Raw genomic sequence first — 18,686 nt, forward strand, 5'->3', positions numbered from 1 at the left:
TTTTTGGTTTCTCAGGGACAAAAACATAAACGATTGCCAATTGAACCAACGTTGCAGCAAAAATACCTACTTAAAATTACTACAAAATTAATTTTAGGAATCTTCTTTTTTTCCTAGTTTCTATAAAATTGTAATGCTTAATCTGCAAAACCACAGATCTCCTCCTTTGGAAGTTTTAAAGCAGAGGCTAGATAGCCATTTGACAGAAATGCTGATTCTGTAAACTCAGTTAAACTCCTGCAAGGGTGTGCAGGAAGGGTTGTACAAATGTTTGTTGTTTGTTTGTTTATTGTATTTATATACTGCGGTCCCTGAAGGCTCAGGGTGGTTTACATGGAACAAGAAAACGATACAGGTAACATCATTTCTAGAACAACAAGGTGAATAACAACAATAACATTAACGTAATAATAACAACAACAACCTTATGGAATGATGGAACTCCAAGGAGCCTCGGCTCAACTCTTACTGAGGCCTAGTAAGCTGAATAGATTCATAGCAGTCCTAGTAGGGGGGGGCTAGGGGGGCCAATTGGAAGGGATAGTTTAGGTCGACCTCAAGAGTGGGGGATCAAGAATGGTGGCATGGTGACAAATGAGGGTGTGGCTGCGGGGATCTGAGTGGGGGATCAAGTGCTGAGGTTTCATCCAAGAACGCCAGGAGCTGGTCTGCAGCAGCCCTTTCAACTACCTTGCCCAAAAACAGAAGATGCAAGATTGGGCGATAGCTGGCCGGGTCCAGGTGGTTTGTTACATCATAGATATTGGCCTCTAGGTTTTCTATGTACCTCATCCAAATGCGTCAAGTGAGAAGAAAGCTTCGTTTTAAAAAAAGACTTAACACTTTTTACAGAGAAATTAATACACTGTTAAGCAGAATAACTCTGTCACAACATGTTTTAAACAATCAGGTTTAGGGGGTGTAAAAAGAAAGCTCTAGCATAGATTAGCAATCACACTTGCAGCCTTTCCTCCCAAGCTAAGCAGGACTGGAAGCGAAGCAGGGCAGGAGACCAGCCAGGGAAGCTCTGGGGTGGAAGTCAGGAGGAAACAACCTCATGTGAGTTGTAAATAAACAGCACATACTCCAAGCCATAGAAGGGAAAGAAGGCTCTGTTGGTAGGGCTCCCTTTCCTTTCTTTCTTGTTGTGAGCTTATCTGTTTTTCCGTCTGCTCTCCATTTCTTTGCTCACCTTCCAACTTCCTTGTCTGCTAGCCAGCCTTCTATGCTGGCTGTTCCTCTGTTCTTGGGCCAGATTTTTTTTTTCAGCTTGAGCCTTGGCCTGTGGTTGATTTTAGGTAGCCCAGCATCCTAATTTTTGCTTAGGCCTGGAGAAAGGATAAGTCCCAAATCTTGACCACACCTTTGATCCCAAATTTGCCCATACCTTCTGCTGCCCACATATTCAACTGCCTTTGGCCAGGGAAGAGTCACATTTATCATGGCAAATAAATTTCTGGGAGGTCCAGGTTCAGATTTCCCACTTTGCCAAAAAATCCTAGAGTTGGAAGGGGCCATGCAGGCCATCAAGTCCAGCCCCCTGCTCAATGTAGGATCAGCCTAAAGCATCCAGGATAAGTATCTGTCCAACCACTGCCTGAAGACTGCCAAGCTCACCATCTCCTTGGGCAGCCATGAAGCATGTGGACCAGTTTTTCTCTCTGATCCTAACCAACCCGGCAAGGTTGTTGTGAGGATAAAAGGGAGGAGAGGAAAAGTAATATCTGCTCCTCTGAGAACATGGAGACTGGGATAAAAAGGTACTTAATAATAGATCCAGGACCTACTCAGAGACTTACTATGTAGTGGTTTAAAGGTCTCAGGGCAAATTCAACATGCCCTCACACTAGGGTTCAATCTGGATTGGGAGATTCCTGAAGACGTGGGGGTGAGGGAACTCAATGTGAAGAAAGGTGCTACAATAGGACCTGTCCTCCGAAGCTGCCATTTCTCTCCACGGCAAGTGATCCCTGTGGCCTTAAGATCATTTGTAATTCCCAAGGAAATTCAGGCACCACCTGGAGGCTGGAACTCCATCTCACGCAAGCCCCAGTAGAGGTACAGCCTTATTCCCTTCATGGACCCTTCTCTCCTGCTCATTATTTGGTCTCCAGGGATGTGCCTGGGAACATCTGGATGATATGCTTAATGAGTGATGTGACTCAGCTGTTAGCAATTGGTGATGGAAAGGCAGTGTGTTAAAAAAAAAAAGAAGAAGAAGAACCCTGCAATCTGAATCTGAATCTGAACCTGAACCTGAACCTGCATTCTGAAACAGACATCTTCAATCCCCCACAGAGGCAAGAGGATCTTGACTAAACAACATGGCAGACCCCTGTATCAACCACTAATGTACCTGGTGCCACCCAGTAAAAGAAATCCAGGATGTGACATCATCACGTTTGGCATTTCCCCGCCTCCTTCTCCAAGTCATTGGCTGCCATTTGCAAAGGGTGAAAAAAAAATGCAAGAGAGAGGCAAGCGCATAGCATCACAGGGTTATTTTTGTTGTTGTCGGTCAGTGGCAACCAGCCATTCTTCCCTTTGTATCAAATTGGGGCAAACATTATATACAGACATTTACTGTTTAATATTATGTACAGTTATTCTTGTCCACGGCTGTTGATTTCAGTGGCTCAGACTTACGTGATGTGCACAGGTCTGCACTGTTGGGTGATAATCACATCAGCGTTGGACTTCATTTTCCCATCTGGAGGAAATCTGGCTGCTGCTGACCCACGCTGCCCCAATAATATATCACTAAAAGGTAAAAAAATGTGTTGTGATGTTATCGCTTCTAGTGTTTCACTTCCCAGCTCCAAGTCAGTTCATCAGCCGCTGCTTCCAAAACCAAAGAGAAACACATGGCTATTTAATGAATCTCTGTGTTTGAAACATTTTTATGCCATCTTTCCACCTGACCACACAAAAACGTTAAAACATTTGAAAAATTAAAGACAACATTTAAAATGACAAAAGAGTTTCACAAAACCATGTAAGCCACACCGGAACCAGGGAAGAGGACCAATAAGCATTACTGGTGGCTTGCCAAACTAAAAAAGTTTCACCTGGGGTTGGAAGACACCGAGATGGAATTCCCAGCTCGGGAAAGGGAAATACCTGCAGATTTTGAAGTGGAGCCTGGGGGAGGGGGAGGGATTGGGGAGAAGAAGGGTCAGCAGTGTACAAATCTCCAGAGTTCACCCTCCCAAGCAGCAATCTTCTCCAGGGATCTGATCTCTATTATCTGGTGACCCGTTGTAATTTTGAGAGATTGCTGGAGGTTTGCAACACTATTGATAAAGACCAATGAAAAAGGAAGACATATGAGCTCACGTTTCTTCTAGGAAACGTTCCTGTGATGTATCAATGCAAGCTGGCAATAGTCACCCTCCTCGTGACCTCTAATTAGGTCCTGGAGATGTATATTCTGCAAAGAAACCAGAAAGCTCCAAGGATTTGGACACTGGAAAGTACAGTCGCTGGCAGTAGACAAGATTACGCGAAGGGATTTTTCTGAGCATTTTGATGATTTTAGTCGGCGAGGGGATTTTCGCCACGTTGCCAGAATAGTTCTTAGCTCCTTCTGTTCAGCAGCCGTTTTTGCTTAATTGACATAGTTTTACATATTATACCTCAGCAAGTCTGCTTAATCTCCGTAATCAACACAGTTTGAGTCCCGGAGCCTTTTAAGGACCAACGAAGTTTAATTTTAGGCATAAGCTTGGGTACGCATGCGTCTTAATCTGCAGAACGTGTATCCTAATCCTTTTGCTTGATTTCCATCGTCCATACAGCTTGCAAAGTCCTTCTTGTTTCTGTTTGTGCCCCAGAATGTTGATAGGGATCGAAAGTGCAGCTCATATATAGGCAGGGGAAAACATACGCAATATACATGCTCAGAAAAACTCATTTGATAGAAACTTCCTTGGACTATACCATTTCAGGACGGGGGGAAATCCTTTCTGACAATGCCTCTCCCCACATCGAATTGATCCTCTGCTTTCTGCTGGTGGAAAGGTAACACGGTGCGGGAGAAGGGCTTTAGGTCTGATTTCTTTGCTCAGACTTGCTAATTTTCTTCTTGCGGGGCGTTTTAGACGTCTGGTTGCCTTCGCGATCCATAAATGGTCAGCGCAGTTCTTGTGCAGGGACAATTATAGATGCCTGTGCCATTGCAGAGTTGCAAAATGTAGGACAGGAGCAAGTGGGCGCATGAATAATTCATGGCCGAAGCACATGTAAGGTGGCGGCTGCCTTTTAAAATAACAAGAAAAGAGTATCAAATTAAAGCCCCCACTCCGGGACATCCTGCTTAGATCTGATGTGTTCTGACACGTACCAGGGTGTTCCGAGAGAGGCCGTCCTCCTCAGCATAAGCAACCAGGACCCAATTACCAAGAACAAAAACAAACCAGGAAAAATAAAGCAGGGAAGGACTCTGGCTGCTGTTGATACCCACAGGCCTCCTCTGCAGCAGTCGCAGAACTGTGGTAGGAAGCAGAGTCTGTCTGGCTGAAGCCAGAGGGCATCCAGGTTGGAAAGAACACAGAGCCAAGCCAGGAGCACGCAATGAGCTGGCCACAGGTCAATCTCCACTTTGTGCGGGGCTCTCAAGAGGACTGGGAGCCACATTAATCTCTCTCTTGGGACACCTTCAACTTTTCCACGGCATCCTAGGTGGCAGGTTATAGTTCTTTGCATGTTGCCATTGCTTTGTCTTTTTCGGGTGTGCTAGGAAATTTGAAGGAAAGAGAAGGGGAGAGTTACTATTGTCCCTTTTCGTGGAGAGGACATTATGCAAAAGATGCAAAAATAATCATAGGCTGATCATCAGGACCAAACCAGGTACCTGAAACTACTTGCAAGTTTTCCAGGCCTCTGGGAGAGCTTTGAAGGAGCACAGAGGTAGGAATGCTCCTCAGTTTTCAACTAGAATATTCTGCTTTCAGTTTCCATGAAATAGTCTGTATTTGTGGGGGTTTTTTCTGTTTCCTCATAACAAATGAGGCCATTAACTTTTGCATCTATTACCTACTCACCTACCGTGTAGTTATATATGATTTAAACATGTGATTAAATTAGATTAGATAATGTACATCAGAGTACAGATAATATAATAAAGGGTTTTACACAGGGAGCCAGAAAATTCATCTGAACGCAAGAGATAAAGGGTACGTATGTCATTATTCTATGCAGCCTACAAATAAATTAATAAGCTAATGGCTGCAGATGTTTCCTTAATGAGCACTGATAATTAGAAGATGCTTGCGCAAATAGGTTTTAATGGCTGGTACCTACTGTCTGTATTGGGCAGATCCCATCTGCTCAAGAGGGGAATCAAGAGAAGCATTTCTGCCACTGGATGTAGAAAGAGGAACCAGGAGTTTATCTGCACTGGAGTTTTAATTTCATTGGGCTTGATTTTTAAAAAGCCATCTGCACCTGACCCTGATCTCCACTCTGATGCTGGTCGGGCTTTTTCTCCAATCTGTTTTGTTCAAGATTGACTCTGCAGTCATGCTACTTATTCGCCAGTATATCCAAGAGTGGATTTTCTTTGCTTCACCAAGGAAATGTGGGCCCATGGCACTCTCTTCCAGGTGCAGATGCATTGCCTTGGTTGGATTTTCTTTTCCCCCAGCCACGCCTCCAGCATGCACATTGTACAGGTCTCTGCTGATTGGTTGGCTCCCTGCAGCAGCAGTCCCTTCCACTTCTATTACTGCCTAAAATCTGTCTGAGTTTTCATACTGCTAAGCTGTTCTCTCTAATTTACAAGTCCTCTTTAAGTAATGTGAGAAACACTCATACAAGGAGTGTATTAAAGATCATTAAATATCAGCTGTCTCTACCTCTAGCTGCCTTTGTCTCCACATGTGTTTCACAAGGTGGTGGGGGGGAATGGGTTGATCTCTCTTACCAAGTTTGGCAATTTGTTTCTAAAAATGAGGAGGAGACATCACCTGTCTTCCTATGGAAAAAAAGTAAGAACACCACAAAACCTTTGAACATAATGTGTCTATGGTGGCTCACCAGTAAATCCTTTTGAAAAGTGGTCCCCCCCCCACACACAGTAGTTTTTTAAAGAAAGTGTTAAGAATCTTCTTAACTTTAAAACAAGAAGCACTGAAAGGCAAAATGCAAAGCCTAAAACTGAAAGCCCTGTTCCTGCAGAAACCAACCAAGACCAATCAACAGCTCAAACAAAGGGAGGGGGGATAAAAAAAAATCTCAGCAATCCATTTTTTTCATATTAACATGCAGAGTTAAACTCTGCAATTTGGAGGAGAAAGGAGAAAGAAAGAAGATGAGTCCAGAGGGCAGGAACATATGCAAACAGGATGAGGACTAAAGAGATACTACTTCAAATCGAACTTAAACTGTGTGTGCAGGCAGGACCCTGGAGTTGTTTTAACTGGCTAGCTAAAATACACATTGACCTGTAAGGTCCAGGCAAGCTCAACTTCATCAGATCTTGGAAGCCAAGTAGGATGGGTCCTGACTAGAATTTGGATGGGCGACCACTGAGAAACATCTGGGTCATGACACAGAGGCCGGCAATGGCAAATCACCTCTGAAGGTCTCTTGCCTTAATTTTAGTTGAAGTAAATTTGGAACACAACATGATTTGTCACAGCTTTAAATTCCTTACATTTGTTTTTGTCTTGGACTTCGTTCCTCTTCTACAGCACAGATGTGTACATACATAAACCTAGTACACTGTAAAAAAGAAGCAATTGTTATGTATATACATGCATTCTAGCATACTGGCACAACACCACATTAAAATAATTTTCTTCAGTTGTGCCTGTAGCCATCCTGGGGCTAATGTGTTTTTATCGTTTCAGATCAGTAACTCAAGGTGAGCTGCAAAGGAAATGGAAGGACGTGAAATTTGTGGCAATACACCCACATAGCTTTGTACAAAATTAGGAGAGTAGGATGGGGAGGGGGGGAGTCCCAATATTTTGTAAACAAGTGCCACTTTGGAAAAAGGAGTAGATAATTTGGAACGGGACTGATAACAGTGGTTGGCATGGTTGAGCATTCCCAGCGGCCACAACCTAGCGGAGGGCCCGTAACCGATAAAAGATTATTGTTCTATCTGCTCCTACCTGGAAAGGGGAGATTGCCCCAGAGAACCTGTGACATTGCAGGGTTCTCTGGAACATCCCTCATGTCCTTGCTGGAGAAATGCTGGAGTGACTGAAGCAGCAATGATCTCTTCCCTTGGCCCCCTTAGTCCAGTTTGCACGGACTGTGTGCAGATGTGCTTATACATGCCATGGGTAGACTGCAGAGATGGTGGCAGCAGTGTGCAAACTGCGGAGGCATATCTTGCCTAGAGGTCCCTAAAACTTGCCGCTGGCCATGATTTAGAACTCCAAAATCCAGAGATAAATGTGTTTGACAAGAATTTCAGGAGCACCCCAACTGCCAAGAGCGACAGGATCTTCTCAGCTTTCCTAATTTTAAAAGAGGTATCAAAAAAAAAACATAGCAAATCTCCAGTTCTGTCTCCTTGCAAGGAACCATGTTCTGCAAACGGATTGCTTCTGGAGCTTACTAAGGGAGGCTGGGTGTCCCAAAACAGGACTGGCTCTCTTGGCTCTTGTTTCTCATATAAGTGGACCAAGCACAGCTGCTAAAGTTTTGCTCCACGCTTTGGTGCTGTTTCGCTGTTCAGTTTCCTTATTCAGCACAGCCATTTGTCAAGACACGGGAATCTGTTCATTGCTAAGCAAACAGGGCACCAAACCCCGCCTGCAGGAGCGCCTTTATCTTCTCTGACGGCCAGATATCGGAACCTTCTTTCTATGGCTTCACCCCCCCCCCCCACGCTCCTTCCTTCAAAGCGCTTCTGATTAATTTGTGTGCTTCCCACACCGGCCCTTTGTGTGAACAAAGGGCTGGCTTAACAAATGAGGAGTGGGAATTCTTCAAGGTAAGCTCTTTCCTTACTGTACTGGCGATTAGCCCCTAATGAGACGTAACTGGACGTGACGTGAGATACCGCGGGTAAGAACTGCATCAGGAAGACTATTAGCAAGGAAGCTCCAGTGCGTCAGGCAGGAGAAACAGGAGGGGTCAAATGGAGTACCAGGCAAGGAAAGCCACATGGTTTCAGGTAGGGATGCCAGTCCCCAGGTGGGACCTGGGGAATCTCCTGGAATTATAACTCATCTCCAGACTAAAGAGTTTAGTTCCCCCAAGGAAAATGGCTGCTTTGGAGGGTGGACTCCATAGCATTATATATTATGCAATATTGAGACCCCCTCCCTGCTCCAAATCCCATCCACTCCTGACTCCACCTGCAGAGTCTCCAGGTATTTCCCAATCCAGAGCTGGCAACCTTAGTTTCAGAGTCAGGGTGTTCACCTGGCTGTAGGGCTCTTAGCTAATTGATTGTCTGCCTTTGAATGGATTGATCTGGAATTCATTAACTTACTGCCAAGGATATGGGAGTCCTTTGGAAGAGGCCCCCTGAACGGCTCCCCTTTAATTTACGTATGGTCTCTGATGAGGCTTTTGTGCAGGTTTCTATGGATTGATCAACACAGGAGGTCCACAGCCTCCCTCCACACACACATACACACACACACCTCCACCACCATTGCAGCTCCATACTTCTCCCTCATTCTGGTCGCTTTCCCTCCCAATTGTGGTGCCTTTTCTCACAGTCTCCTACAATGCAAGGAGCAAAGTGTAACATCCTCACACCCCCTTCTGGCTCTGCTACCGCTAGACAAACAGTGCAGTATGGCCAAACTGTGGCTCTCCAGATATCCATGGACTACAATTCCCATGAGCCCCTGCCAGCATCTGGCAGGGGCTCATGGGAATTGTAGTCCATGGACATCTGGAGAGCCACAGTCTGGCCATGCCCGCTTTGACAGAGGTGATTCCAGAACATATAAAGTACAAGAGATCATCTGCCGCTCTAGCCAGCTTCTTTAACACTCTCCTCAAAATATTCCAGAGGGCACGAGGGGCCAATGGTCGTCCTCCTTCTGTCGTCAGTCTTTTTAGCCATTGGAGCAATCTGATTTCCCATATTTGTCATGCTGTTGTGCATTTATTACACTGCCCGTTGCACTTTGCCGTGTTTCCAGTTTATGGATTCTGTTAGTTACCCCGTGAACCAATTTAGTAGAAAGGTAGCTTTTGAAAAACGGAACGACAGAGGGGAAGTGAATCAAAGCACGCCTGAAGCCGGCACAAGATCGAATACAGACCGGTGCCGATGAAATGTCAGGATCGTTTGGCACCTGAGGCCAGAAACAGCTTTTGCCTTGTGCTAATTCACCAGAGGCACGACAAACTGGGGGGGACTCTCTGGTGCAAGCCTTGCTTAATTGAATGGCAACTAAGCAAGAAAACTTCCCAGTAGATCAATTTCCCAGCATTGGATCTGTCTCCCCTGATTTCCTGCCTTTGAGAGCAGTTTTGAAGCAAATGTCCTTGTTTCTGAATTGCCTTACACCTCACGTCCCCACAGCGTGTGTGTTGTAAGTCAGCCCAGGTTGTGCCACTTCCTGCTTTGAGGCTCAGATTACTCTTTTTCTGTCCCGACCTTTGTTCCGAAACTGCATAGAGGAAGACGTTAGGCTGATCTCATGTGCCAGTGAGCCAGAACTATCCCCTCGACAGGCAGGAAGACACTCTGAATGAAGCTAGGTTCTAAAAGGCAATCAGAAAGAGAAAAAATGTCAGGACCCCTTAGCAAACGCTGGCAGGGGCTCATGGGAATTGTAGTCCATTAACATCTGGAGGACCACAGGCTGACTACCCCTGCCTTAGCACCAAGAAGAAGCAGCAGCGTTGGGTTTTATACCCTGCTTTTCACATCCCAAAGGGGCATCAGTGGCTGACAATTGCCTTCCCTTCCTCTCCCAACAGCAGATGCTCTGTGAGGAAGATGGGGCTGAGAGAGCTCTGAGAGAATTGTGACTGGCCCAAATCTTTGTACACCAGACATGGCCTATTCCAACAAGAATCACGTTTCTATGGCTGGGCAAACAACGCTTTATTAACCAGAAAGTCCCAGTTCTGCTGATCACGCGTAGAAGGGAACTGGTGGATTTGCACCCATTCTCTTTCTATATTGATTTTAGTATGTATTACTCACAGAAGATAATCAAATCTGTGATTTTTGGAGGAGCCGCACAAATGCCCCGTTTCCCAGTTTTTCTAGCAATGCGTCTACCAAACCGCAGCCCGCTAGGAAGCAAAAACTGGGACACAAATGTAAATTGCACAAACACACACCGCGTTGTGGCTTACCCTTAGGCTTACAACACACATCTTTCAGTCTATAACCCATCTTCACAGTCCCCATCTAAGGAAGCTTGTGAAAACTCCCGCCACCATCAATTTGTCAGTCTCTTGGCATCACAAGACACTGGGTGGATTTTGTTGCTGCAACGTAATTCTGCAGCTCCTCTCCAAGAGACGGCCCCTCCCTTTCCATTCTTTGCACCACTCACAAAAAGCTGCTAGAGACATCAGAGAGCCCATAATTAAGTGATGGGAGTCAGCATTAGCCTTCCCTCCCCCCCACTAAGTGAGTTGAATGAACTAGACAGTCCTTTTTTTTGTTCTTCCCTGAGGACGTGTAACTGAGCATTCGTCAAAGGAAACAAAACACCCCATCCAGCTAATCAAGGGCTCCTGTGTCGTCTGGGCTGGTTTGTCTTATGGGGAAACTCTGAGCCCTGCATCTCTCCACTCCGACACAGAGGCTGCCTTGCTTCCGGCTCTGTAAAAGCGATGGGCAACCAAGCCAGTAAGAGCACTGGCGGTGTTTGTTACGGTGCAGTCAGGGCAGCTTCCTTGGGCTCCATACTAGGAGGGGCTTCACCCTTGCTTGCCCTCTCTGCTGCTGCAGTAGTAACTTGAGAGGCAAGGGGTGAAGGCTGGGAGCCCACTGACCTATCTGCAGCTGCCCTGGCCTGGCGAGGGGCAATGGAGGGGAGGAGCAGAGCGAGAAGCGGCACTCTGGGTCACCCACCTGCCAGCCAGGCCCAGCCGGAAAGCGGAACAAGGGGGCAGTGCTTAGCATTTCCTTTCCCGCTGCCAGCCACCCTCTGACCTGTCCGATTCTGGTGACTTCATTGCAGACTCTCCAATGTCTATAGCTGCTTTTGCAAGAAGTGCTAAGAATCTGTAGGGGAAGGGAAGGAAGGGTCTCTCTCAAAGAGTAGTTGCAGAAGTCTCTTGCAGAAGAAGGGGAAAAAACCATGAAGAGGAAAGGCTGAGGACGTGCAGACCACAGACAACAAAAGAGGGAACTAAATATTCTATCTTGTGTAGACCAGCTAGGAGCCTGAGAGGTTGAGCAACAGAATATGCCGAATGTTAAAATGCAAATATTTATTACTAGTCATGTGCACATTTAAAATGTTAAAAACATTAATACTGATAATACGCTATCGCACAGATCCAATGCATGTTGACACATGGAAAGTGGCCTAATACTAAGAACCAAATGCGTTTCAACCCCTCTTGGGGTCTTCCTCAGTGGTCTGGTATTTAAATGCCCTTCTACAATGTGGCACGAGGGACTGTAAGGTGGGAGCCAGCTTGGTGTAGTGGTTAGAAGTGAGGACTTCTAATCTGGGGAGGCAGGTTCAATTCCCCACTCCCCCACATGCAGCCAGATGGGTGACCCTGGGCTCGCCACGGCCCTGATAAAGCTGTTGTGACCTCGCAGTGATATCAGGGAAGAGAAAAATGGCATATAAGAACTAACTACTCCTTCTTCTCCTCCTCCTCCTCCTCCTCTTCCTCTTCTTCTTCTTCTTCTTCTTCTTCTTCTTCTTCTTCTTCTTCTTCTTCTTCTAAGAGTTCAAAGAAGAGGCTCCTGTTAGTATAAAACAAGTTCTCTCTCTTCCCCTCGTGCAAAATGCTTATTTTCCAAAGTCTCACCCTTATTATTGTCCTCTCTTAGCCTGAGTGGATATTTACTGTGGATATTTTCAATCTGTATTCACATGTACACACAAATATTAATAAATGTCTGCATTTTTAACATTCGGCATATTCTGTAGCTCAGCCTCTCAGGTTCCTAGTGAAGACGGGCTGCCAACGTTATTATGGCGTGAGCTTGCCCAAGAAATAGCCGGAAGGCAGGCCGCGCACATGAGCGAGAGCATCACGGACTCTTTCTCACCCATGGGGCACACGGCCATCGCTCTCACACTGAACATCTGTTGCACCCAGCAACACACGGGTGACTGAGGCATGCGATAGAGGAAATCAAAGAGACTGGGAGCCCTCCTCCATTCCCACCCAAGGCCCAGAATCAGTAAGGCCACTTCAGTGCAACACTGGTGGACTGTGTTTAACAGAGTTCTGGCCCCAGCAGCGTAGAAAGCGAGGGGAAGGACTTTCACGGAATGCACAGAGGAAAAGGCGTTTTCATAGTTGGCTTCCTGGCAGACTAATTCCACAGGCGCTTTTCTCCCCAGCCCAGCTCTGATGCCGGCCATGCATTCAGCTGCAAGGAAATTCCTTGGAAATTCGCAAAGTTCTACTGAACACCAAGTTCTTTCCTCTGCATGCTGGTAGCCCTGGATGGCATTGGTCGGTTTAGAGGAGGCTTTCTCAGCCAGGGTTTCACGAAAACCTGGGGTTTCTTGACAGCCCTGGAAGGGGTTCCTGAATGGTTGGGAGTTATATCATTTTTATAATTTATAAACATTTACCGGGTGATAGGACCATGTATCAAGGCAAACTTTATTGCACTAGGCCAGGGGTAGTCAAGCTGCAGCCCTCCAGATGTCCATGGACTCCAATTCCCAGGAGCCCCTGCCAGCATTCGCTGGCAGGGGCTCCTGGGAATTGGAGTCCATGGACATCTGGAGGGCCGCAGTTTGACTACCCCTGCACTAGGCCATCACATGGACCATCTAGGGTCATGTCGATCTGCCTCCCCCTCTCAAAATGGCCAATGAAAAGCCTATAGGGGGTGGAAAGGGGAAGGGCCTCAGCTGGGCGTGTCCACAGCTATGCTTCCCAACCATATTCTATATGATTGTGCCACTTCTGGGTTTTCTTAAACCTGAGGAATGTTTCAGGGGCTCCTCAATGGTAAAAAAAAGTTGAGAAAGGCTGATTTAGAGATTTATACCCCACTTGTGTATACCAAGGGGGACCCAAAGCAGCATCCAATACCGTTCTCCCTTCCCCAATGTTACACTGCAAGCTAGGTTGGATTGCAAGAGAGTGACCAGCCCAAAGTCACCCAGTGGAGCTTCCATGGCAGAACAGGGACCTTTCCTGCCTAGATGTACAGACCTGAAAGGTGGGAAATTCCTATCTTGGCAGGTTCTTGCATGCTCCACTTGGTTCCACTTCCTTGTGTTCCACTTGTCCTCTCTGTGTTTTGCAGGACCTTTAGAAAGATGCCCTCCCCCCTAGATGATGCCGAGCATCAAGCAGAGGGCAACAAGGAAGAACAGGACTGGCCCAAGTCCTTGATTTCCCTTGGGCAACACTCTTGTAGTCTCTTGCACATACGTGCGTCGCACACGTCCTGCCTTCCCACTCGACAGGCCCAGCGGAGACAGAACAGCCAGTCCTGGCATCCAAATGTCTTTCCTCCTTAATGGGAGAAACGTGAACTGCCATAGTGCTGCTGATGGGGAGAACAGGTCTCCAAGCCAAACCGGTTTCTAATTATCTTTTACAACACCACTCTTAATATCAGTGATGGGGAAAGCATTGAAAACTTAATGAGAACTGGTTTGCCCCCTGGTGTCCGTGCAGCCATTTGACAAACAGGAGAGCCCTGCTGGATCTTACCAAGGGTCCATCTAGTCCAGCAGACTTGGTTAAGCAAGCTTGGTGTACTGGTTAAAAGAGCGGCGGCTTCTAATCCGGCAAGCCAGGTTAGATTCCCCGCTCCTCCACATGCAGCCAGCTGGGTGACCTTGGGCCTGTCGCAGCCCCGATAGTGCTGTTCTCACAGAGTGACAACATCAGGGCTCTCTCAGCCTCACCTACCTCACAGGGTGCCTGTTGTGGCGAGAGGAAGTGAAGATGATTGTAAGCCGTTTGGGGGATTCCGTAGGGTAGTGAAAAGCAGGGTATGAAAACCAGCTCTTCTTCTTCTGCATATAGTGGCCCTCAAGAAACAACCCCTAATGTTGTGGCCTAGCATTGATATCCAGAGATTTCCTGGGATTTTCCTTAGAAAGACACAGCTGCCCCAGCTAATGAGGGCTGTGGGTCCATGCTTACCTCCCTCTCATGAAGAACAAAAAGAAGAGTTGGTTCTTATATCCCGCTTTTCTCTACCCGAAGGAGTCTCATAGCCTTCCCTTTCCTCTCCCCACAACAGAGGTCCTGCGAGGGAGGTGAGGCTGAGGGAGCCCTGATATTAGTGCTCGTAGCAGTAATGAGGAGTAGCCTCAGGGACACAGGTAGGCATTCAATTCTGTTTTGGAGCACTTTCCCTCAGGTTGTCCGAGGAAACTCCCTGGAGGTTTCTTCTGGCCTGTGGGGGTGCAGGCGTCCTTCTGCCTCAGTTGCCACCTGAGCAATCGCAAGGCAAGGACAGAAACTGCTGAGCTTGGAGACTATAAAGGCCTTATTGTCTGCAAGAAGGATGGACTCACCAAGCCCACAGAGGCCAGAGTAGATTTTTCATGCAGCTGACAGAAAAATGAGCCGGCCTCCCTCGGGCCTCTTCAGCGCTACTTCATGACCAAAGGAATGCAGATGAGAGACGCCATGTTTTTAAAAAAACCCAGTGGTACAAACATTAATATGGCATGAACACAGGATAGATCAAAAGGAAGAATATTAAATATGCCCTCATGCTTGTGGGATCTTTAAAAAATATCCATCTCAGCTAGGGATGCCAGCCTCCAGGTGGGGCCTGGGGAATCTCCCAGAATTACAGCTCATCGCTGGATGACGGAGACCAGTTCCTCTGGAGAAAATGGTTGCTATGGAGACTGGTCTCCATGGCACCGGGCCCCACTGCGGTCCCTGCCCTCCCTAGGGTCTACTCCCACATTTCCCTGCCAGGAGCTGGCAACCCTATCCCCCTACCTCCTGCCAGAGGCCCGTGTGGGATTCGACATCCCTAATTTCTATCCAGCTAAGGGCATATCTCGATGCATCTCATTTTACAAGAAAAAAATGCAGGCGTGAAGCTCCATAGGAGTGGCGGATAATTTAAACCAGTTTAACCCTCCGACCGCTCCGCCATTTTGGCTCTGATGAATTCTTGCCGCTTCATCCCTTTTAATAAAAGGATGGACACGTTTCTTGGTGGCCTCCAAAGCTGATCGCTGCCATGTGCTCGATGTGGGGCCTCCGCTGCCTAGCAACATCCGCAGCTTCCATTCATGGCAGGCCAGGAAGAAGCTCCTCCCATTCCCTCACCATGGTGACCAGATCCGTGCTTCACCACCCCTGCAGAGTTTGCTTCTAGACTCCACCCAGGGCCATGGCTTTGATCTCTTTGAAATGCCTTGGGTCCAGAGGACCGGCAGGATCACAACCACCTCTATGATGCCTGCCAGGAGCGCTCTGTTTCATGGCGGGGGCATTTTTAGCTCTTGCCGAAAAGCAACGGAACTCCCTCTCCCTGAAGGCATGCTTGGCACTTTCCTTCCGGCCTTCTGCTGCTAATTTTTTCCGGGGAGCTTTTGAAATCAGATGATTATTCTGTTGTGCTGCCCTGAGGTCTCTTCAGCGGCTGCTGTGTTTGCTGCTGTTCTTAATTGATGGCGACAATTGGGCTGACGTGTTGCATGTATTACTGTCTCTGTAGCACAGTCTGTGTTTTTGTCAGAGCTTCTTCTGTGCTGGGTGCTGTCCTGGGCCACTTTGAATGCTGGTTTCTGAATAGGAAGATGGAGTGCGTGTTTCTTAAAGGAACTAACAGCCGTTTACACCAAAGAGGTAGTTGCTGTTAGGTGCGGTCATGTCTGACCCATCGTAACTCCATGGACAATGATCCTCCAGGCCTTCCTGCCCTCTACTGTTCCCCAGAGTCCATTTAAGCTCACACCGACTGCTTCAGTGACTCCATCCAGCCACCTCGTTCTCTGTCGTCCCCTTCTTCTTTTGCCCTCGATCGCTCCCAGCATTAGGCTCTTCTCCAGGGAGTCCTTCCTTCTCATGAGGTGGCCAAAGTGAGGTGGTCAAAGAGGTAGTAGCCGCACTAATTCTAACAAATGGTGCCATGCTGATGAATATACCCTGAAAGGGATACTGTTGACCTACCCAGGTCCCAAACCTGGTCAGGTACACCCTACATTGTCTGGAGGGGTGGGAAGTCCTCGGGCAGGCAGCCAAAACAGGTGGCTTTATGGAAATGATGGAGTGATGGGAGAATGCCCTTGTGGCTTCTCCAGCAACCAGTTACCCAGATTGAAACTCCCCTTTAAGCACAAGCACAGGCAGTAACACAGAACTGGCTATGCACGGCCATCTGATCCCCACAAGTGCTCATACATGTGGATGAAAAACCCTGCCAGGGGAATCTTGATGCAATCAGTATTTCTTTTTTTAAAGCTACTGTATCTCAGTGCAAATGTATGTGTTATTCATGCAAAAAAATGGCAGCAAGGAACTCAAAACTGTAGTAAACCATGCCCATGCAGGGCTCTATGCGAAAGCCAGAAATAGGAGTCTTCCCCTGATGCAAGAGGTATCAGAGAAGAGCACCTGTATGACTGGAATAGATCTGTGGGATCCAGTCCCAAAATGGCACAATAAAGGACTCCCCATACATCTGAGGAGGGGAAATAACAGGTGATCTGGAGAATCCTGGGAGAATTCAGAAGCATGCTCTTAGGGAAGGCACAGGGAGAAAGGGAAAGAAGCCAAGAAGAGAGAGAGAGAGGCGAGGAACTAATCAATTTGATTTATGGATTCATTGATCCACTCATTTCTAGGAACGTCTGGTTTTGAAGGCAAATCTTCTCCAAATAGGTCCTGATTTAGATGGCTCAGATGGTTCCCAGTTTGAACCTAACAGTGCTTAAGCCACTTAATTTAAAAAAAGAAAAGAAAAGGAAGAATCGCCGTTCATCTAGTGGAGTTTTCTTCAAAAGGCGAAAATGGCAGCATAGCTGTAAGGGAAAGTCTTTCTTTTCTGATTATCATAGTAGTTCCAGCACTTAAACAGGCGTATCCTAGGACCAATAAGTCATTCACTAGGCAGCTTCTTATTTAACCAGTGAACATACCCAGGAGCAGACTGGCCAACATAATTAGCCACATTTTGCTCTCTGTTCACTCCTTGTCAATACTGCCAACTTAAATCCCCCAGCTCAGTATTCAACACTTAATTTTATTTTCTTGTTATAACTAATGAACATCAACGGGCCATAGAAGGCAGATTTTGAGTTGTGCTGCTGACCCCAAGCTAGCCAGGGCCTTGAGGTCTCTCCCTCCATCAAAAGACAAGGGGTGGATCAGCAAAAAATCTCTCACTGGTAATATGTCTCAGCTGCTACCGAATATGGTCTTGGTACTTTTTGTCTGCTGTGTTTCCGGAACTGTGAGCTCAGGAGAATAAGCCAGGTGAAGGAGAGGAAGGATTTACCCAAAAATGAGACACTCCTGAAGAGCCCAGTGGGAAAATATTGGTAGAACTAAGCCAAATTAGCACAGCTAAATCTCATCTTCAAAGCAGGGGCTGGCGTGGCTTGAGCATTTCTACATTATGCATTTCTTAATAGGTTCGTCCAAATGAAATTTCTATCAGTAGAATGTTAAATTGTAAGTTATCTCTCCCTTCTCTGGTATGTCAACAAGGATTCTTCACTGACACACCAGGACTTGCTTATGCTCCCCGCAGGGTGCTTCGCTCTGTCGGTATGAATCTGCTGGTCATTCCAGGACCCTGGGAGATACACCTGGCCTTGATCAGGGCCAGGGTTATTTCAGTCCTACCTGGTGGAATGAGCTCCCAGGAGAGCTGTGGGCCCCGACAGAGCTCTCTGGGTTCTGCAGGGCCTGCAAGATGGAGCTCTTCTAACAAGCATTTGGTTGGTCATCACCCCTCTTTTTGGGTTTTCCCTTTGGGTTTTCCTGGACTGGGTGTTAGACGGAGTAATGTACTCCCCTGGGCTACATCAGGCAATAGTGACGGCATAATATTTTAATGCCTGGGCTTTGAGTCATTGGGGAGGAGTCTTGATTTTTATCGTCATCTTGGAATTATTGGGTTTATAGTATGTTTTAGGATGATTTTATGATGTTTTATGGATGTGCTTGTATTTTATTGATTATAAACCACCACGAGCTGGCTGTGCTGGGGGTGGCGGTATAAAAATGCAATTATAAATAAATAAAAACCTAAAAATAATGAGCATGGTTCAGTTCAATCCATTGATTAGTCACTGAAAAGCAAATTCTTTAAGAACCAAACCTTTATTTCAGACCTTAATGTAAAAGGGTAAATCTTTTTTGAAAACACCTGCTCAGTAGCAACTTGTAGCAGAATTCTCTCAGTCCATCCTGGAACATGTCTTTTTCGAATCAGGCTGATAGCTGACAGGGCAGTGTGCAAAGTCTGGGAAGACCAATTAGTAGAAACCACACTGAGAAGTTATGAAGATCTAAATTGAGTGGGGTACTTCAGGACCCGGGAAAGCTCCCAGGGAAGGCAGATGTTGCTCTGATGGAATCCAAAGCTAAAGCAAGTTCTTATATGT

The 18,686-nt window shown here is 46.7% G+C and overlaps 1 long non-coding RNA gene across 8 annotated transcripts; it reads right to left on the reverse strand.

The window, feature by feature from the left end:
- Positions 1-2,548: 2,548 nt before the first annotated feature.
- Positions 2,549-15,489, reverse strand: LOC143822577 (uncharacterized). Of its 8 annotated transcripts, none has more exons than XR_013226194.1 (6): positions 15,064-15,392; positions 14,625-14,702; positions 9,578-9,684; positions 6,656-6,723; positions 3,337-4,734; positions 2,549-2,760 (listed from the first exon to the last, which is right to left on the reverse strand). It is a non-coding gene; the product is annotated as an uncharacterized LOC143822577 (long non-coding RNA). The 8 variants fall into 8 exon arrangements; XR_013226193.1 differs by having other exon boundaries at positions 14,625-14,705; XR_013226196.1 differs by lacking the exon at positions 15,064-15,392 and having other exon boundaries at positions 3,337-4,257; positions 4,343-4,734; positions 14,625-15,041.
- Between the last annotated feature and the right edge of the window lie 3,197 nt (positions 15,490-18,686).

Source organism: Paroedura picta, chromosome 13, assembly GCF_049243985.1.
Source record: "Paroedura picta isolate Pp20150507F chromosome 13, Ppicta_v3.0, whole genome shotgun sequence".
NCBI lineage: Eukaryota > Metazoa > Chordata > Lepidosauria > Squamata > Gekkonidae > Paroedura > Paroedura picta.